The sequence below is a fragment of the Hyla sarda genome, chromosome 6 (assembly GCF_029499605.1).
Source record: "Hyla sarda isolate aHylSar1 chromosome 6, aHylSar1.hap1, whole genome shotgun sequence".
Lineage (NCBI taxonomy): Eukaryota > Metazoa > Chordata > Amphibia > Anura > Hylidae > Hyla > Hyla sarda.
The window spans coordinates 261679964-261693162 of record NC_079194.1 but is presented as its reverse complement, the minus strand read 5'-3'; the positions used below and the strand labels follow the sequence as shown (position 1 = coordinate 261693162).

The 13199-nt window shown below is 51.5% G+C and overlaps 1 protein-coding gene across 12 annotated transcripts in view; it reads left to right on the top strand.

The window, feature by feature from the left end:
* The window catches only part of IRF7 (interferon regulatory factor 7), a 207756-nt gene that overhangs the window by 43416 nt on the left and 151141 nt on the right, over nt 1-13199 (top strand). For 9 of the 12 annotated variants that reach the window (XM_056527142.1, XM_056527133.1, XM_056527131.1 and 6 more), the window contains one exon: nt 3468-3525. The exons of the other annotated variants lie outside the window; for them this stretch is intronic. The gene's annotated coding sequence lies outside the window, so the exon portion shown is untranslated. The remainder of the gene's footprint in view (nt 1-3467; nt 3526-13199) is intronic. 12 annotated transcript variants of the gene reach the window in all.

Here is a 13199-nt window from a genome sequence, read left to right as displayed (position 1 = left end):
ACTAGCAACGGCTCACCTCTCTGGCTGCTGAAGATAGGCGAGGTACAAGGGAGTAGGCAGAAGCAAAGTCGGACGTAGCAGAAGGTCGGGGGCAGGCGGCAAGGTTCGTAGTCAGGGGAGATAGCAGAAGTTCTGGTACACAGGCTATAAACACACAAACGCTTTCACTAGGCACAAGGGCAACAAGATCCGGCAAGGAAGTGCATGGGAGGAGGATAGATATAGTCAGGGACCAGGTGGAAGCCAATTAAGCTAATTGGGCCAGGCACCAATCATTGGTGCACTGGCCCTTTAAGTCTCAGGGAGCTGGCGCGCGCGCGCCCTAGAGAGCGGAGCCGCGCGCGCCAGCACATGACAGCAGGGGACGGGAACGGGTAAGTGACCTGGGATGCGACTCGCGAGCGGGCGCGTCCCGCTGTGCGAATCGCATCCCCAACGGCCATGACAGAGCAGCGCTCCCGGTCAGCGGGACTGACCGGGGAGCTGCAGGGAGAAAGACGCCGTGAGCGCTCCGGGGAGGAGCGGGGACCCGGAGCGCTAGGCGTAACAGTACCCCCCCCCTTAGGTCTCCCCTTCTCTTTATCCGGTAACTGCCTCCCCTGGGATGAGGACACCGGGAAAGGATGGAGGGATTCCTCAACGGCAGGCAGAACAGCAGGAGTAGGAATGGGGAGAGAGGGCAGAGGGCGAGACCTGGCACGGGGCAGTGTGACACCAGGACGAGGGCCATGCGGGGACACAGGGGCTTGCCTGATGGGACTGGGAGGGGGGGAGAGGCATTTCCTGTGGCAGGCAGAGTCCTTAATGACCTTAGGGGGACCGGATACAGGAGGAACCACAGGGTCACGGCAGGGAGTACTGGGAACCGGTTGAAGGCAGTCCTTGGAACAAGAGGGGCCCCAACTCTTGATCTCCCCAGTGGACCAATCCAGGGTTGGGGAATGGTGTTGAAGCCAGGGTAGTCCAAGGAGAACTTCAGAAGTGCAATTAGGAAGGACCAAAAATACAATTTCCTCGTGATGAGGTCCGATGCACATTAGGAGGGGCTCCGTGCGGAAACGCACGGTGCAATCCAACCTGGCTCCGTTGACCGCGGAAACGTGGAGTGGCTTGACAAGACGGGTCACCGGAATGCGGAATTTATTCACTAAGGACTCCCGAATAAAATTCCCAGAAGCTCCAGAGTCCAGGCAGGCCACGGCTGAGAGGGAAGAGCTGGCTGAAGTAGAAATCCGAACAGGCACCGTGAGACGTGGAGAAGCCGAGTTAGCATCAAGAGACGCCACACCCACGAGAGCTGGGTGCGAGCGTGCGTTTCCCAGACGTGGAGGACGGATTGGGCAATCCACCAAAAAATGTTCAGTACTGGCACAGTACAGACAAAGATTCTCTTCCTTACGGCGATTCCTCTCTTCCAGGGTCAGGCGAGACCGATCCACTTGCATGGCCTCCTCGGCGGGAGGCCTAGGCGCGGATTGCAGTGGAGACTGTGGGAGAGGTGTCCAGAGATCTAAGTCTTTTTCCTGGCGGAGCTCTTGATGCCTCTCAGAAAAACGCATGTCAATGCGAGTGGCTAGATGAATGAGTTCATGCAGGTTAGCAGGAGTCTCTCGTGCGGCCAGAACATCTTTAATGTTGCTGGATAGGCCTTTTTTAAAGGTCGCGCAGAGAGCCTCATTATTCCAGGATAGTTCAGAGGCAAGAGTACGGAATTGTATGGCGTACTCGCCAACGGAGGAATTACCCTGGACCAGGTTCAGCAGGGCAGTCTCAGCAGAAGAGGCTCGGGCAGGTTCCTCAAAGACACTTCGAATTTCCGAGAAGAAGGAGTGTACAGAGGCAGTGACGGGGTCATTGCGGTCCCAGAGCGGTGTGGCCCATGACAGAGCTTTTCCAGACAGAAGGCTGACTACGAAAGCCACCTTAGACCTTTCAGTAGGAAACTGGTCCGACATCATCTCCATGTGCAGGGAACATTGCGAAAGAAAGCCACGGCAAAACTTAGAGTCCCCATTAAATTTGTCCGGCAAGGACAGGCGGAGGCTAGGAGTGGCCACTCGCTGCGGAAGGGGTGCAGGAGCTGGCGGAGGAGATGGTTGTTGCTGCTGTAGCTGTGACTGTACTTGCTGTAGTTGTGACTGGAGTTGCTGTGTCATGGTGGTCAAGTACGACAGCTGGTGATCTTGTTGGGCGATCTGACGAGCTTGCTGGGCGACCAGCGTAGGGAGGTCAGCGACAACTGGCAGAGGAACTTCAGCGGGATCCATGGCCGGATCTACTGTCACGATGCCGGCTGGCAGGAGGTGGATCCTCTGTGCCAGAGAGGGATAGCGAGGACCGTGCTAGTGGACCGGTTCTAAGACACTACTGGTTTTCACCAGAGCCCGCCGCAAAGCGGGATGGTCTTGCTGCGGCGGTAGTGACCAGGTCGTATCCACTAGCAACGGCTCACCTCTCTGGCTGCTGAAGATAGGCGAGGTACAAGGGAGTAGGCAGAAGCAAAGTCGGACGTAGCAGAAGGTCGGGGGCAGGCGGCAAGGTTCGTAGTCAGGGGAGATAGCAGAAGTTCTGGTACACAGGCTATAAACACACAAACGCTTTCACTAGGCACAAGGGCAACAAGATCCGGCAAGGAAGTGCATGGGAGGAGGATAGATATAGTCAGGGACCAGGTGGAAGCCAATTAAGCTAATTGGGCCAGGCACCAATCATTGGTGCACTGGCCCTTTAAGTCTCAGGGAGCTGGCGCGCGCGCGCCCTAGAGAGCGGAGCCGCGCGCGCCAGCACATGACAGCAGGGGACGGGAACGGGTAAGTGACCTGGGATGCGACTCGCGAGCGGGCGCGTCCCGCTGTGCGAATCGCATCCCCAACGGCCATGACAGAGCAGCGCTCCCGGTCAGCGGGACTGACCGGGGAGCTGCAGGGAGAAAGACGCCGTGAGCGCTCCGGGGAGGAGCGGGGACCCGGAGCGCTAGGCGTAACAATAGCTTAGATTCCTTGCTAAAAAAAACTCTATAATGTATCTGAGCGACACATGGACACCTGTGTACATATTGCCATAGTAATATATTTTTGCTCACTATTTTGCACTTGTGAATATTTGTGTTTCTGTACTATAATTTTTATAGTATAATGTAATAAAATATATATATATAACTTGTACATGAAAGTCAAGGTGTACAGTGTTTTCTTGGTATCTGGCAATTTGTTATAGGAGGTATCCTGACTGTTTGGGAGAAATGAAACTACTACCTTACTGCCAGTACCACATACAATAAAGGTACCACAAATAATTAAACACCAAGCAAAGTCATGTACTACACAAAGTCACTAACTACACCTATAGTCATATACACATATCCGTCACTACAATAGGGCTGTAGCACCAACTACATAACAGTCCATTCAAATATCTAAGTTGTCATACGTCTAATTTATAATGTCTTCTTGTGTCCACATGCTCAGGATACTTTGCTGGCCAGAAGGTATTCCTGTACCCACTACGCACGTATCAAAAATAAAGGTAACAAGCATCAATTGTTGTCTAGAAATGTTTAGTCTAATCTATATATCTAGTGTTCTTGGGAGAAGTGTGTTATGCCAAGGGACCCCAGTAGCCAAGGCATTTGGCAAAAAGCCTCCGGCACCCCAATCTGTCAGATGTGTGTCTAAAGGTAAATATAATGTCATAGTCATATATATAATGTCATAGCTGTTACGCTCTGTGCTCCGGCCGCCAGCACTGGCCGTTAACGCGGGACGTGCCTGATTGCGAATCCCGGCCCGTCACTTACCACGTACTGCTGCCGCCTCCTCTCCTGTGTCTCAGCTCCGGCGTGCGTGTCCCCGTCTCCTAGGGCGCGTGCGCCGGAGCTCTGAAATTTAAAGGGCCAGTACGCCCATAATTACTGTTTGCACCTGACACTATCTTATAAAGTCCCTGCACCTCCCACACTTCCCTGCCGGATCTTCAGTGCCCCTAGCCTGAGATTAAGCGACCCTTATAGCCTGTTAGCCTTTCCCGTGTATCTAGACCTTCTGCTACGTTATTAGACTCTGCACCCTTGCCACCTGCCTTGACCTTCTGCTACGTTTGACTACGTTTGCCTTGTCCTTCGGTACCTCGCCTTGCCCAACTACCTGTGTGGTCGAGCCGTGTTGGGGGTAGCGACCTGGGTGTTGCCTGCCGCAGCAAGCCCATCCTGCCTTAAGTCGGGCTCTGGTGAAGACCAGCGGCACCTTAGACTCCACTCCGCGATACAGTCCGAGTCATCAGCCACACAGGTTAGAGGATCCACATCCAGCTCCGTTACAGCAAGATCCGGCCATGGATCTCGCTGGGGTTCCTCTGCCTGATAGTCCGGATCTCGCTTCCATCGTGGTGCTCCAGTCCCAGCAGTTGGCCCAGCAGGCACAGCAGTTGAGCCAGTTATCTGAAGAAGAAAGGAGGTCCAGCACTGCAGTGAAGGCAGCTTTATTCAGTGAGAAGCACACGATAAAACACACTAGTCAGACATGTTTCAAGTGTTTTCAACTCTTCCTCGGTGAGCCAGTTATCAGTTGAGCCAGTTATCTGCCATGATGCAGCAGTTGTTAACTGCTCAGCAACAACCGCTACAACCACAGCCTCCTCCTGCTCCATTGGTACCTCCCGCTCCTGCAGTCGTCTCCGGATCAAGACTCCGCCTGTCTCTTCCCGAGAAATATGAGGAGGATCCCAAGTCCTGTCGTGGTTTCGTGACTCAGTGCTCCATGCACATAGAACTCATGGTGGACCAGTTCCCTACGGAACAAGCAAAGGTGGCCTTCATCCTCAGTCTTTTAACTGGAAGGGCTTTGGCCTGGGCAACTCCGCTTTGGGATCGCGGTGATGCTCTCACTACCAATCTCCAGGCGTTCCTGATGGAATTTCGGGGTGTCTTCGAAGAACCTGCTCAAGCTTCCTCCGCTGTGACGGCATTGCTGAGTCTTACTCAGGGCTACTCATCTGTGGGTTAGTATGCCATTCGGTTTCGTACCCTGGCATCGGAGTTAGCTTGGAATGATGAAGCTCTTTGCGCCACCTTCAAGAGAAGACTGTCAAGTCAAATAAAGGATGTCCTTGCAGCCTGGGAATTACCATCTAATCTGAATGACCTTATACAGCTGGCCTACCGGATTGATATCCGTTTCTCAGCGTCGTGAGGAACTTAGCCAAGAAAGGGAGTCTGCACGACCTCGGTGCTTTCCTCATCTGGCACTCGTCTTCCAGCAGCCACCGCAACCTTCTCCCTTGCCTCCCGCAGTGGAGGCTATGCAGGTGGATCGGTCTCACCTGACCTCACAGGAAAAGACTTGTCGACGAACCGAGAATCTCTGCTTATACTACGCCAGTGAGGATCACTTCCTAAAAGGCTGTCCTCTGCGTCCTCAGTCACAGGGAAACGCTCACACCTAGGGTTTGTGGGAGAGGCCTCCCTAGGTGTGAATATCACCTATCCACGCTTAAATATGACGGTCCTGCTCTTCTTGCCCTCCAAAAGGATCATCTCCATTCTTGCCTTTTTGGACTCTGGCTCCGCAGGAAATTTTATTGATGCCTTCCTAGTACATAGGCATCGTCTGCCGGTGTCCCTCCTGTTTAACCCCTTAAGGACTCAGGGTTTTTCCGTTTTTGCACTTTTGTTTTTTCCTCCTTACCTTTAAAAAATCATAACCCTTTCAATTTTCCACCTAAAAATCCATATTATGGCTTATTTTTTGCGTCGCCAATTCTACTTTGCAGTGACATTAGTCATTTTACCCAAAAATGCACGGCGAAACGGAAAAAAAAAATCATTGTGCGACAAAATCGAAAAAAAACGCCATTTTGTAACTTTTGGGGGCTTCCGTTTCTACGCAGTGCATATTTTGGTAAAAATTACACCTTATCATTATTCTGTAGGTCCATACGGTTAAAATGATACCCTACTTATATAGGTTTGATTTTGTCGCACTTCTGGAAAAAATCATAACTACATGCAGGAAAATTTATACGTTTAAAAATGTCATCTTCTGACCCCTATAACTTTTTTATTTTTCCACGTACGGGATGGTATGAGGACTCATTTTTTGCGCCGTGATCTGAAGTTTTTATTGGTATGATTTTTGTTTTGATCTGACTTTTTGATCACTTTTTAATGTTATAAAAAGTTACCAAAATACGCTTTTTTGGACTTTGGAATTTTTTTTGCGCGTACGCCATTGACCGTACGGCTTAATTAATGATATATTTTTATAGTTCGGACATTTACGCACGCGGCGATACCACATATGTTTATTTTTATTTTTTTTTACACTGTTTTATTTTTCTTATGGGAAAAGGGGGGTGATTCAAACTTTTATTAGGGAAGGGGTTAAATTACCTTTATTAACACTTTTTTTTTACTTTTTTTTTGCAGTGTTATAGGTCCCATAGGGACCTATAACACTGCACACACTGATCTCTCATCCTGATCACAGGCGTGTATTAACACGCCTGTGATCAGCATTATCGACGCTTGACTGCTCCTGCCTGGATCTCAGGCACGGAGCAGTCATTCGTCGATCGGACACCGAGGAGGCAGGTAAGAGCCCTCCCGGTGTCCGATCAGCTGTTCGGGACGCCGCGATTTCACCGCGGCGGTCCCGAACAGCCCGACTGAGCAGCCGGGATACTTTCAGTTTCACTTTAGAAGCGGCGGTCAGCCGCGGGTCCCGGCCGTTGATTAGCGCCGGGACCCACGCGATATGATGCGGGATCGCGGGAGCCGGCGCAGGACGTAAATATACGTCCTGCGTCGTTAAGGGGTTAAGGCTCTGTACATCTCTATGGTCAATGGTGAAAGACTGGACTGTACTGTGCTATATCGCACAGAACCATTGTCTATGCAGGTCGGAGTCTCGCATAGGGAGAACTTGTCCTTCTATGTTCTCCCACATTGTACTTCTCCTCTCTTGCTTGGCCTTCCGTGGTTACAACTCCATGCTCCGCAGCTGGATTGGAAGACTGGAGAAGTTCTTCGCTGGGGTCCACATTGCAACAACCACTGTATTCACGTTCCAAAATTGGAACCATCATCTCATCCACTGCCCGGTTTGCCTTCCTTTCTTCAGGACTATGCGGATGTCTTCAGTGAAAAGCAAGCCAAAGTGTTGCCACCGCATCGTCCCTACGATTGTCCAATTGGCTTACTACCCGGCACCACTCCCCCCCAGGGGCAGAATCTACCCTTTGTTAGTTCTTTAAACTTTGGCCATGTCTAATTACATCAAGGAGAGCCTTTAGAAGGGATCAGGAAGACCTCTTCCCCTGCCGGAGCCGGCTTCTTCTTCATGGGAAAAAAAGACGGGTCATTGCGACCATGCATAGATTACCGAGGTTTGAATTCAAATTACTGTAAAGAACCGCTACCCACTTCCTTTAATCTCGGAGTTATTTAATCATCTGCGAGTAGCCAAGATTTTCTCTTAACTAGACCTTCGTGGGGCCTATAATCTGATTCGTCTATGTGAAGGGGACAAAAGGAAGACTGCGTTTAATACTCGTGATGGACATTTTGAATATCTAGTGATGCCATTCAGTCTCTGTAATGCTCCAGCAGTCTTCCAGGAATTCTTTACTGATATTTTCCGTGACCTCCTGTACTCCTGTGTTGTTGTCTATTTGGATGACATACTCATTTACTCGCCTAATGTCCACTCTCATCGCTCTCATCTCCGTCAAGTTACATAGTTACATAGTTACATAGTTAGTACGGTTGAAAAAAGACATACGTCCATCAAGTTCAACCAGGGAATTGAAGGGTAGGGGTGTGGCGAGATATTGGGGAAGGGATTGGATTTTATATTTCTTCATAAGCATTAATGTTATTTTGTTCCAGGAATGTATCTGTTACGCCGAGCGCTCCGGGTCCCCGCTCCTCCCCGGAGCGCTCGCTTCTCTCTCGCTACCGCAGCGCTCCGGGCAGCTCCACTGACCCGGTGCGCTGCGATACCGTCTCCAGCCGGGATGCGATCCCCGATGCGGGTAGTGCCCGCTCGCGATGCGCATCCCGGCTCCCGTACCTGACTCGCTCTCCGTTTGTCCTGTCCCGGCGCGCGCGGCCCCGCTCCCTAGGGCGCGCGCGCGCCGGGTCTCTGCGATTTAAAGGGCCACTGCGCCGCTGATTGGCGCAGTGGTTCCAATTAGTGTGTTCACCTGTGCACTCCCTATTTATACCTCACTTCCCCTTCACTCCCTCGCCGGATCTTGTTGCCATTGTGCCAGTGAAAGCATTTCCTTGTGTGTTCCTAGCCTGTGTTCCAGACCTCCTGCCGTTGCCCCCGACTACGATCCTTGCTGCCTGCCCCGACCTTCTGCTACGTCCGACCTTGCTTCTGTCTACTCCCTTGTACCGCGCCTATCTTCAGCAGTCAGAGAGGTTGAGCCGTTGCTAGTGGATACGACCTGGTCACTACCGCCGCAGCAAGACCATCCCGCTTTGCGGCGGGCTCTGGTGAAAACCAGTAGTGACTTAGAACCGATCCACTAGCACGGTCCACGCCAATCCCTCTCTGGCACAGAGGATCCACTACCTGCCAGCCGGCATCGTGACAGTAGATCCGGCCATGGATCCCGCTGAAGTTCCTCTGCCAGTTGTCGCCGACCTCACCACGGTGGTCGCCCAGCAGTCACAACAGATAGCGCAACAAGGCCAACAGCTATCTCAACTGACCGTGATGCTACAGCAGCTACTACCACAGCTTCAGCAATCATCTCCTCCGCCAGCTCCTGCACCTCCTCCGCAGCGAGTGGCCGCTTCTGGTCTACGACTATCCTTGCCGGATAAATTTGATGGGGACTCTAAATTCTGCCGTGGCTTTCTTTCCCAATGTTCCCTGCACTTGGAGATGATGTCGGACCAGTTTCCTACTGAAAGGTCTAAGGTGGCTTTCGTAGTCAGCCTTTTGTCTGGAAAAGCTCTGTCATGGGCCACACCGCTCTGGGACCGCAATGACCCCGTCACTGCCTCTATACACTCCTTCTTCTCGGAAATTCGAAGTGTCTTTGAGGAACCTGCCCGAGCCTCTTCTGCTGAGACTGCCCTGTTGAACCTGGTCCAGGGTAATTCTTCCGTTGGCGAGTACGCCGTACAATTCCGTACTCTTGCTTCAGAATTATCCTGGAATAATGAGGCCCTCTGCGCGACCTTTAAAAAAGGCCTATCCAGCAACATTAAAGATGTTCTGGCCGCACGAGAAATCCCTGCTAACCTACATGAACTCATCCATCTTGCCACTCGCATTGACATGCGTTTTTCCGAAAGGCGTCAGGAGCTCCGCCAGGATATGGACTTTGTTCGCACAAGGCGTTTTTTCTCCCCGGCTCCTCTCTCCTCTGGTCCCCTGCAATCCGTTCCTGTGCCTCCCGCCGTGGAGGCTATGCAGGTCGACCGGTCTCGCCTGACACCTCAAGAGAGGACACGACGCCGCATGGAGAATCTCTGCCTGTACTGTGCCAGTACCGAACACTTCCTGAAGGATTGTCCTATCCGTCCTCCCCGCCTGGAAAGACGTACGCTGACTCCGCACAAGGGTGAGACAGTCCTTGATGTCTACTCTGCTTCTCCACGTCTTACTGTGCCTGTGCGGATATCTGCCTCTGCCTTCTCCTTCTCTACTACGGCCTTCTTGGATTCCGGATCTGCAGGAAATTTTATTTTGGCCTCTCTCGTCAACAGGTTCAACATCCCAGTGACCAGTCTCGCCAGACCCCTCTACATCAATTGTGTAAACAATGAAAGATTGGACTGTACCATACGTCTCCGCACGGAGATCCGGCGAGGGAGTGACTACTCCATCGGGGATCGAGAGCTTCTAGCCATTAAATTAGCACTTGAGGAATGGAGGCATCTGCTGGAGGGATCAAGATTTCCAGTTATTATTTACACCGATCACAAGAACCTCTCCTATCTCCAGTCTGCCCAACGGCTGAATCCTCGCCAGGCCAGGTGGTCTCTGTTCTTTGCCCGATTTAATTTTGAAATTCACTTTCGGCCTGCTGATAAGAACATTAGGGCCGATGCTCTCTCTCGTTCCTCGGATGCCTCGGAAGTTGAACTCTCTCCGCAACACATCATTCCTCCTGACTGCCTGATTTCCACTTCTCCAGCCTCCATCAGGCAAACTCCTCCAGGGAAGACCTTCGTCACTCCACGCCAACGCCTCGGAATCCTCAAATGGGGTCACTCCTCCCATCTCGCAGGCCATGCGGGCATCAAGAAATCTGTGCAACTCATCTCTCGCTTCTATTGGTGGCCGACTCTGGAAACGGATGTCGTGGACTTTGTGCGAGCCTGCACTGTCTGTGCCCGGGATAAGACTCCTCGCCAGAAGCCCGCTGGTTTTCTTCATCCTCTGCCTGTCCCCGAACAGCCTTGGTCTCTGATTGGTATGGATTTTATTACAGACCTACCCCCATCCCGTGGCAACACTGTTGTTTGGGTGGTCGTTGATCGATTCTCCAAGATGGCACATTTCATCCCTCTTCCTGGTCTTCCTTCAGCGCCTCAGTTGGCTAAACAATTTTTTGTACACATTTTTCGTCTTCACGGGTTGCCCACACAGATAGTCTCGGATAGAGGCGTCCAATTCGTGTCAAAATTCTGGAGGGCTCTCTGTAAACAACTCAAGATTAAATTAAACTTTTCTTCTGCATATCATCCTCAATCCAATGGACAAGTAGAAAGAATTAACCAGGTCTTGGGTGATTATTTACGACATTTTGTTTCCTCCCGCCAGGATGATTGGGCAGATCTTCTACCATGGGCCGAATTCTCGTATAACTTTAGAGTCTCTGAATCTTCCTCCAAATCCCCATTTTTCGTGGTGTACGGCCGTCACCCTCTTCCCCCCCTCCCTACTCCCTTGCCCTCTGGTTTGCCCGCTGTAGATGAAGTGACTCGTGATCTTTCCACCATATGGAAAGAGACCCAAGATTCTCTTTTACAGGCTTCATCTCGCATGAAAAAGTTTGCCGATAAGAAAAGAAGAGCTCCCCCCATTTTTGCTCCCGGAGACAAGGTATGGCTCTCCGCTAAATATGTCCGCTTTCGTGTCCCCAGTTACAAACTGGGTCCACGCTATCTTGGTCCTTTCAAAGTCTTGTGCCAAATTAATCCTGTCTCTTACAAACTTCTTCTTCCTCCTTCTCTCCGTATTCCTAATGCCTTTCATGTCTCTCTTCTTAAACCACTCATCATCAACAGTTTCTCTCCCAAATTAGTTTCTCCCACTCCTGTCTCCGGTTCTTCTGACGTCTTCTCAGTGAAAGAGATACTGGCCTCCAAGACGGTCAGAGGAAAAAGGTTCTTTTTGGTGGATTGGGAGGGCTGTGGACCTGAAGAGAGATCCTGGGAACCTGAGGACAACATCCTAGACAAAAGTCTGCTCCTCAGGTTCTCAGGCTCTAAGAAGAGGGGGAGACCCAAGGGGGGGGGGGGGTACTGTTACGCCGAGCGCTCCGGGTCCCCGCTCCTCCCCGGAGCGCTCGCTTCTCTCTCGCTACCGCAGCGCTCCGGGCAGCTCCACTGACCCGGTGCGCTGCGATACCGTCTCCAGCCGGGATGCGATCCGCGATGCGGGTAGCGCCCGCTCGCGATGCGCATCCCGGCTCCCGTACCTGACTCGCTCTCCGTCTGTCCTGTCCCGGCGCGCGCGGCCCCGCTCCCTAGGGCGCGCGCGCGCCGGGTCTCTGCGATTTAAAGGGCCACTGCGCCGCTGATTGGCGCAGTGGTTCCAATTAGTGTGTTCACCTGTGCACTCCCTATTTATACCTCACTTCCCCTTCACTCCCTCGCCGGATCTTGTTGCCATTGTGCCAGTGAAAGCGTTTCCTTGTGTGTTCCTAGCCTGTGTTCCAGACCTCCTGCCGTTGCCCCCGACTACGATCCTTGCTGCCTGCCCCGACCTTCTGCTACGTCCGACCTTGCTTCTGTCTACTCCCTTGTACCGCGCCTATCTTCAGCAGTCAGAGAGGTTGAGCCGTTGCTAGTGGATACGACCTGGTCACTACCGCCGCAGCAAGACCATCCCGCTTTGCGGCGGGCTCTGGTGAAAACCAGTAGTGACTTAGAACCGATCCACTAGCACGGTCCACGCCAATCCCTCTCTGGCACAGAGGATCCACTACCTGCCAGCCGGCATCGTGACAGTATCTAAACCTGTTTTAAAGCTGTTAATTTTTCCTGCTGTGACCAGTTCCTGAGGTAGACTGTTCCATAAGTTCACAGTTCTTATGGTAAAGAAGGCGTGTCGCCCCTTGAGACTAAACCTTTTCTTCTCCAGACGGAGGGAGTGCCCCCTCGTCCTTTGGGGGGGTTTAACCTGGAACAGTTTTTCTCCATATTTTTTGTATGGGCCATTAATATACTTATATACATTTATCATATCCTCCCTTAAACGTCTCTTCTCAAGACTAAACAATTGTAACTCCTTTAATCGCTCCTCATAGCTAAGATGTTCAATGCCCCATATTAGTTTAGTCGCGCGTCTCTGCACCCTTTCCAGCTCCACAGTGTCCCTTTTATGGACTGGTGTTAGTGTTAGTGTCTCTGCGAAAATCATCTCTACTCTAAACTGGAGAAGTGTACTTTTGAAAAGACTTGCCTCCCTTTTCTGGGCTACATTGTTACCAGTCAAGGTCTTCAAATGGATCCCAATAAGTTATCTGCAGTTCTGGACTGGCCACAACCTACTGTTCTGAAAGCAATTCAGCGCTTCCTCGGCTTTGCCAATTACTATCGGCAATTCATTCCTCAATACTCTACTCTGGTAGCCCCCATCGTTGCACTCACCAAGAAGACTGCGAATCCAAAAGTCTGGACTCCTGAGGCTGAAGAAGCATTCAAACAGTTAAAGTCCGCCTACGCATCTGCTCCATCTAAACCCAATCCTAACAAGCCATCTATCTTGGAAGTGGATGCTTCTTCAGTTAGAGCAGGTAAAGTGTTAACGCAAAAGTCTACTAAGGGGAAATCTTTAACCTGCGGATTTTTCTCTAAAACCTTCTCCCCTGTGGAAAAAACGATACAATTGAAGATCGTGAGCTTTTGGCCATTAAGTTGGCGTTGGAGGAATGGTGTCACCTCTTGGAGGGCTCTGTACACCCTGTTACTATTTATTCAGACCACAAAGACTTGCTCTATCTTCAGACTGCCC